This window comes from Camelus ferus, chromosome 22 (assembly GCF_009834535.1).
Source record: "Camelus ferus isolate YT-003-E chromosome 22, BCGSAC_Cfer_1.0, whole genome shotgun sequence".
Lineage (NCBI taxonomy): Eukaryota > Metazoa > Chordata > Mammalia > Artiodactyla > Camelidae > Camelus > Camelus ferus.
Genome location: NC_045717.1, coordinates 6,964,633 through 6,971,372, shown reverse-complemented (window position 1 = coordinate 6,971,372; position 6,740 = coordinate 6,964,633). Strand labels below are relative to the sequence as shown.

The following is a 6,740-nucleotide window of genomic DNA, read 5'->3' as shown; positions in this document are numbered from 1 at the left end:
TGTCTTCTGTCTCTATCTGCTTGGGTGACCTTGGGCAAGTCCTTGCCTCCCTCTTGGCCTCAGTTTCTCCATCCAGAAATGGAGGCATTGAATGCAGTGATGCCAGAGGCCCTCTCCAGCTCCGAGATGCTAGCATTCTGTAATAGAGATGGGTGTGGGAAAATATGAGGTCTAGGAGGACTGGGGGAAGGGGCTGGAACCATCCTTGGTTGGAACCGTTAAAGGAAGCTCTGTTCAGCCCCAGCCCCAAAGCTCCCAAATCCAGCAGCAGAACTGGGATCCACCCAACCAAAATCAGCGAGGGGAAGCCAAAAGCATGAGTAAGGAGAGGTTGGGTCATAAACATGTCATCTGCACAAACATCCAGCCCCCTCTGGGGTCCCATTGGCCCTGCCGGGGGAGGAGACTGATGCTGGGGCCCCCTCAGCCACAACCCCAAGCTCGCTCGCTTGGCCCGGGATTTCAGGGTGGAGGCCTGACTGCTTAGAAGGGAACCTGGCTGTGGACGTGCCCCGAGGAGCTGTCAGGAAGGGCTGGGTGAGGCCAAGGCCGCCAGGGGTGGCTCTCAGCTGAAGGGAGGCCTTCCACCCTGATGTAACACAGGGCTTTCTGGGATGGTCTCCTATTTCAGATGTGCTGAGGTTCTGCCTTCTCCAGCCCCGACCATTCTCCCATGTTCCAGAAAGCCAGCAGCCTAGGGGACCCAGCTTCCTGGATCTTCACAGGCATTCACACCCAACATTCCCCAAACACAACTCTTGGTTCTCCCCAAACTGTCGTCTTCTATAGGATCCCCAGCTCAGAGATGGCACCATCACCCAGAAGTAATTCTAGACCCTCTTTCTCTGTCTTCACTCACATCTAAGAGATTCCCAAAGGCAATCTGACCGTTTGAGCAGCCTGTACCGGCCCATTGCTCTCTCTCAACTTCCCTTTCTCTCTTTCTTGAGCTCAAGTGCACACAACTTGACTAATAATCTAGTTTTCATTTGACCCCCTTTTTTAAAGACTGTCATTTTTAATAATGAAAATAAAGACCAGGACCTTGTCAATAACCTGCATTCCAAATGCATTATTCCCCCATTCCATCACTCGTCTTTTGCCTTCTGAGGGCCATCTTGCATCCTGTGTTTATTGCTCTATTTCTTCCTTTTTCATACAATCTTTCTTCTCATTTATACGCCCTCCTGAAGTCTAATTTTAAATTTTATAAAAGGATATCATGTGCTATGCAACCTTTTGGAATTGATTTTTTCACTCAATATCATATTGCCAAGCAGTGTAGCTGGTTTGCAAGTATGGCTGCAATTAGTCCTCTTCGTGCCTCCACATCTCTTTCGCAATGTGACTTGATGCATTGGGAGCATCAAGCGGTGGAGTCTATTACCCCATTTCTTAAATCTAGGCCAGCCTTATGCATGCTTTTGACTCATATAATGTGGCAGAAGTGGCTTAATGTCATTTCTGAGCTTAGGCGTTAAGATACATTGTGGTCTCCCTCATTCTCATTGGAAGCTTCCACAGCCATGTGAACAAGTCTGAGTCATCTTGTTGGGTGATGAGAAACATGTGGCCTAATTGCCACCAACCCACTAGCTGACAGCCTCTCAACCCTTGGAAGCCAAACCTCCTAGCTGTCTCTGCATTGACCATGGACTCATGAGGAAGCCCAGCTAAGACCAGAAGAACTGCACACCTGAGCCCAGCCTGAAATGCCTACCCACTGAATCGTGAATTAAATAAATAGTGGTTGTTTCAGCTACCAAGTTTGGAGTGGTTTGCTAACATAGCGATCACCAACTGATACGTCAAGATCCAGCCACATGGTTGATTGTTTCTGTGGGTCAGTCATTGTTCACTGCTGAGTAATATTCCACTGTGCGTATATAGCATTGTTTATTCATCTGCTCTCTTGCTGATAGTGTTCCTGCCATCATGGAAATGCCTCCATTAACTTTTCTGTGCATGTTCTGTATTGAACATGTGCAAGAGATGACTTCTCCTCCTTAGACTCATAGCTACTGGGAATCTTGAATCCATTCTTCTCACTGTCCAAGAAGAAACTATCAAAAATGAAAAACACATCAGACATCCCCTGCTCAAAATCCTTTGGTAACACCTCACCACCCTCAAGGTAGAATCCAATGCTTTGATCTGATATTTAAGGTCCTCTGTGACCTGGTCAGTTACTTCCTATCTGTCAATAAATAGCTATGAGACCTTGGGGACAAATTACATCACTTCTCTGTGCCTCAGTTTTCTCTTCTGAAAAATGGGGCTAATAACAGGCTGAAGCCAAATGGTAAAGCTGATGTTTCCAAAAGTACATCACACTTCAGGGCCTTTTCTCACGAGGGTCCCTCTGCCTGGAAAGCTTGCTCTTTCCTTGTCTGCCTAGTGGACTTGCCCGTCCAGACCTTGTCTGGGTGTCGCTCAGTTTGCTGCCTTTCTTGTTCATCCCCCACCTCCCAGTAGAATTGACCTCATTGTCCCCTGGAGCCCACTGGCCTCTGCACATTTCTGTCATTGTTCATGTCTGTTTACTGGGCCACTTTGAACTCAGGGACTATGGCCCATTCATTTCTGTATCCTAGAGCTGGGCACAGAGTTGATTCAGGATAAATGTAGGGAGAATGAATAAATGAATAAATGAATGACCGACCTTGTTTCATTCATCTTTCATCCAACCACCATTTACCGAGGCTGGCTCCCTGCCAGGCACTGCCATGGCTCAGAGGGGACCTCTGCCTGTGGAGTCTGATGGGGAGACACAGACCCCAGTGAGGATGAGCACGGCTCAGGGTGGTCCAGGCTGTGACATGCGAGCTCCCTGCCCGGAAAGAGTGGAGCAATGGGCCTGCCCTCGGGGTGCCCACCCACCATGGAAGGAAATGGGGCTGAGACCTGAGGCTGGGCTCAAGCAGCTCACACATTCAGTGCACCTGGGATTTCGAGTACGCACAGGATCACAGGATGGGAGTTTAGAGACACTTGACAGTGTTAGATGCCTGGGGTACAAGCTCCATGAGAGCAGGGACCATCTTCTTCACTTCCTACAGCCCCTGGCCCAGCCAGGGTCTGACACGGAGGGGGTGGTCAACATAAATATTTGCTAGGTGTGTGATAAATGAGGAGAGGCAATCTAGAGAAATAAGAACTGCATTCCAGTCCCGCTCGGCCTCATGGCGGTCAGAGACGATGGCCAGACACGTCTCTCCAGCCTCCGACATTTTCCAACATCCTATCCAATTCTCAATCCTATGACGATACAGAGTTGTAGGCTGTGCCCTCAGGGTGTTCCTTGACTTTCTGGTCTGTGTGTGTGTTGAGGGGGCAGGGCACACCTGCACAGGCACACACGCAGTGCCTCCCAGAGCCAGGCTTGGAGATGGTAACGATAACAGCAACAGAATAGGATAACTGTCATTTGGGGCACTGAATGCCAAGCTCTCAGTGCTTCACGCCCACTGTCTCATTTTACCCTTACCCAAGCCGTGTGAGATGGGTGAGGTTTTTGCCCCCATTTTACAGATGAGGAAACTGAGGCTCCTGAGGAGGAATGAGTGGTCCCACAGCTGCTGAGTGGCAGATGTGCAATACGAAGCAAGATCTCTCTGACTCCAGGCTCTTAGCTACTCCATGCCAACGTCTCCTGCAAGAGTTCTGCCCTCTGGGTCCTGGGAGCACATCTTTCTGCCACTTGGGGGAAGAGTTTGATGATGGAACCTGGCTGAGAATTCAGAGATGGCTGAGGCCCAGGAAGGGGGAGAGGGGTGCAGGGATGAGCAAGGAGAGGGCGTTCAGCTCCACTGCCTCTCCAAACCCCTGCTAACTGGAGCCGAATCCGCCATGCGCCAGCTCTGGTGTGGGCCTTCCAGGGTTTGCATGGGAGTGTTCGCTTTGCTTAACTGAAAGGCTTCCCGCCGTGCTCGGGACTTGTTCTTTTCTGGCGGGGCTCAGGGAGGGCAGAGGTCAGCGGAGGCCCTGCCTTTGGCTCACCCTCAGGGAGGTGGATTCTCAGCCAGTCTCAGAGATCCTGAAATGGCCTCTTGCACTCAGGCGGGAGCCCCAGGACATCGCGGCCCTCCCGGATCCAGCTCCTTCGCCTCACGTGCAACAGACCAGCTTAGAGACCAGCTCCGCGCTGGAAATCCAGCCACCCAAAAGACTGCTACAACTTGGCTTTTGAAAGGTGTGGTCTTTCTTCTAATGCTTAAGGGAGAAAAAAAAAAAAAAAAAAGCAAGCAAGAAAGCAAAAAGTAGAGAAAAATTGGCCAGACTAGGGGCCTGGTCTGTTGAGCCAAATTTCCTGACTGGCTCATCCTGATCGTGCCTGAAGCCGAGGCCGTCGTGGGGCTGTGCTTGCAAATGTACTCAGTGGACAGATCGTGGCCTCTTCTGCAGCTGCAGGCTCCCCATTCCAAGGCCCCAACTCAACAGGTCTGATGGAAGGTCTTTGGATGCTGATCCCAAATCGAGTCACCCTGGCAGGGAGGGCCTTCCTGGGCCCCTGGGGAAACATTTGGTTGGTGAACCTAAGATCTTGCAGCTGAAGCTGCTGCCCTTCCTGGAGGGCGGGGGCGGGGGCGGGGGCTGGGGGTGGGAGGGTTTGGGGTGGTGAAGGGTGGGGGCGGCAGGGGCCGTCTTGCTGGACAAGGGGCCTCAGGAAGACCATCTCCTGGCTCTTCAGGGACTGTCCCTGGAAGTGACCTGAACCCCAGGGAATCGGGCCAGAAGCAGCCTCCACCGTGATTTCTGCACACGCCCCTGCCCCTCCGGCGAGGTGTGGGGGTGGGTGGGGGAAAGGCTTGCTCATCCAGGCTTTTGGAAATATCCCGACACACTTTCCTCCGGGCCGGCCGAAGTTACTTTCCAAGTATTTCACTTTCCATTTCTTCTCCAGATCTGGTAACAGGGTGTTCCTGCCCTCTTCCCCTTACTGACCTTTCTGCCTGGGCCCTGCCTCTGCGGCGTTTCATCAAGTCGACATGCTCTCAGGAAACCAGGCCAACTCTGCTCTCAGCCCCGTGGAAGGCCCAGATGTGGGCGACGGGCCCTGCTCAGCCTGCGGCAGCTCACCATCAAACCTGAGGGACACCAGAAGGAGAGAAACACGCCGGGGGCTCCAGGGCTGCGAGATCTGGCCTCCTGACTGCCAAGGTCAGCTCCGACATTTTCTAACCAGCTGTGTTACCCTGGGAAAGTGTCTTGAGTTCTCTGAGTCTCAGTGTACTCATCTGTAAAATGGGCATCATCCTACCTGCCACAGAACATCCTGAGGTTGAAACAGGACAACAAACAAAGTGTAAGTGTAGGTCTGGATTGATACACAGTATCTGATGATGCTTTAACTTTCTGAGGTAGAAGTTAAGAAATTCCTCTCTTGGGGTCAGCCTCTCTTGTGTCTTTCCAGGCAGGTGGGAAGAAAGCGTAGTCACACAAAACTGGGTTTGAATTCTGATTCAGCTCCCTCTACCCCTGAGAACTCCAGTTATAAATCAAATGTAACGTAAAATGGAAATAAAAATGCCACCATCCTCAAGAGGTGGAGGGCAGGGTTAAGTGACACAGTGGAAGCCTTTGGAACAGCATGTATGGCTGGGGGTGGGGGGTGGGGTGGCCATCGCGGCGATACTTCTCTGGGATCAGGATGGTGACCTAGTCTCCAGTCCCTGTCCCCGAGATGGCCTGCGGGGTTCTTGGCTGGGAGGCCAGGCGTTTCTCTAGGAGGAAAAAGGATGCTGTATGTCCCGTGCTCATTTTACCCCATTCCCTCCCAGCCACCACCACGTTTTTTTCTCTTTCCAGGCCACAGGAGTTTTGCAGACCAGACATAGAAAGCGCGGACTGAAAGAAAAAAAAAAGAAAAGAGGAGAAAAAAAGCAGAGCGAAGCGAAGCCAGAGTGGGCGTCGTGCAAGAGGCTCTGGAGTTGCAGACAGTTGCAGCCTAGATTCGACGTGCAATGAGAAACATCCCAGATCGCCCAAGCAGAGCTCCGGCCTACTTTGAAGTGTTGACAACACATAAAATTAAAAGAATCACAATGCGAATTATCACGTTGTTTTTTTCCAGTTTGATAGCCTCTACAAAGCATTTCATACCAATGAATCAATACAAATGTCTCTTTACAAGGAACAACCAAAAAATTTTTTTTCCTTAAGAGAAACCAGCAAAACTAACAAAAAGATTTTAGCTCTGGCTCACGTAATAGCCCTAGATAACTTAGTTAGGTCCCTCCTTTTAGCAGTGGCTATGGCGGTCACTGAGGTCCATTTGCTTGGGTCACATCATCCAGCCCCTGGATGAACATTCTGTCTGCTGGTGAATCAGAACCGCCAGATGAGACAACTCAGTCAAAACCACATTGCTATTGTCTCGTGACTGCACATGTGTGCTTGTGCACGAGAATAAGAAAATATATAGTGTATGTCTCTCTATAGGTACACGCATGTATATATGTATTTTGTGGTTTGGTAAAATGAAGCTCACAAATTAGAAATAATTTATAACTCGTTATAACTCGATTACTGGCTGGGACTCCCTTTATGTTACAGCAGATGGACTTTTGCGTGAAATATTTTCCCCGAGTTGCTATAGAGACATGCCAACATCTTTCTGCTGAAGCGATTCCCTGCAGGCCTGTTTGCCGTTGCGCCCGGTGCCGAATCACTTGCAGGCTGAGTCACGTGCAGTCCTTGCAGAGGCTGATTAAAGAGCCTGGGGGCCCTGGGAGTCTCGG

The 6,740-nt window shown here is 50.7% G+C and overlaps 1 long non-coding RNA gene across 2 annotated transcripts; it reads left to right on the top strand.

Moving 5' to 3' along the window:
* Window positions 1-3,981: 3,981 nt before the first annotated feature.
* Window positions 3,982-6,051, top strand: LOC116659117. 2 transcript variants are annotated; one of them, XR_004314424.1, is made up of 3 exons: window positions 3,982-4,192; window positions 4,904-5,160; window positions 5,809-6,051. It is a non-coding gene; the product is annotated as an uncharacterized LOC116659117 (long non-coding RNA). The 2 variants fall into 2 exon arrangements; XR_004314425.1 differs by having other exon boundaries at window positions 4,904-5,305.
* The last annotated feature ends 689 nt before the right edge of the window (window positions 6,052-6,740 follow it).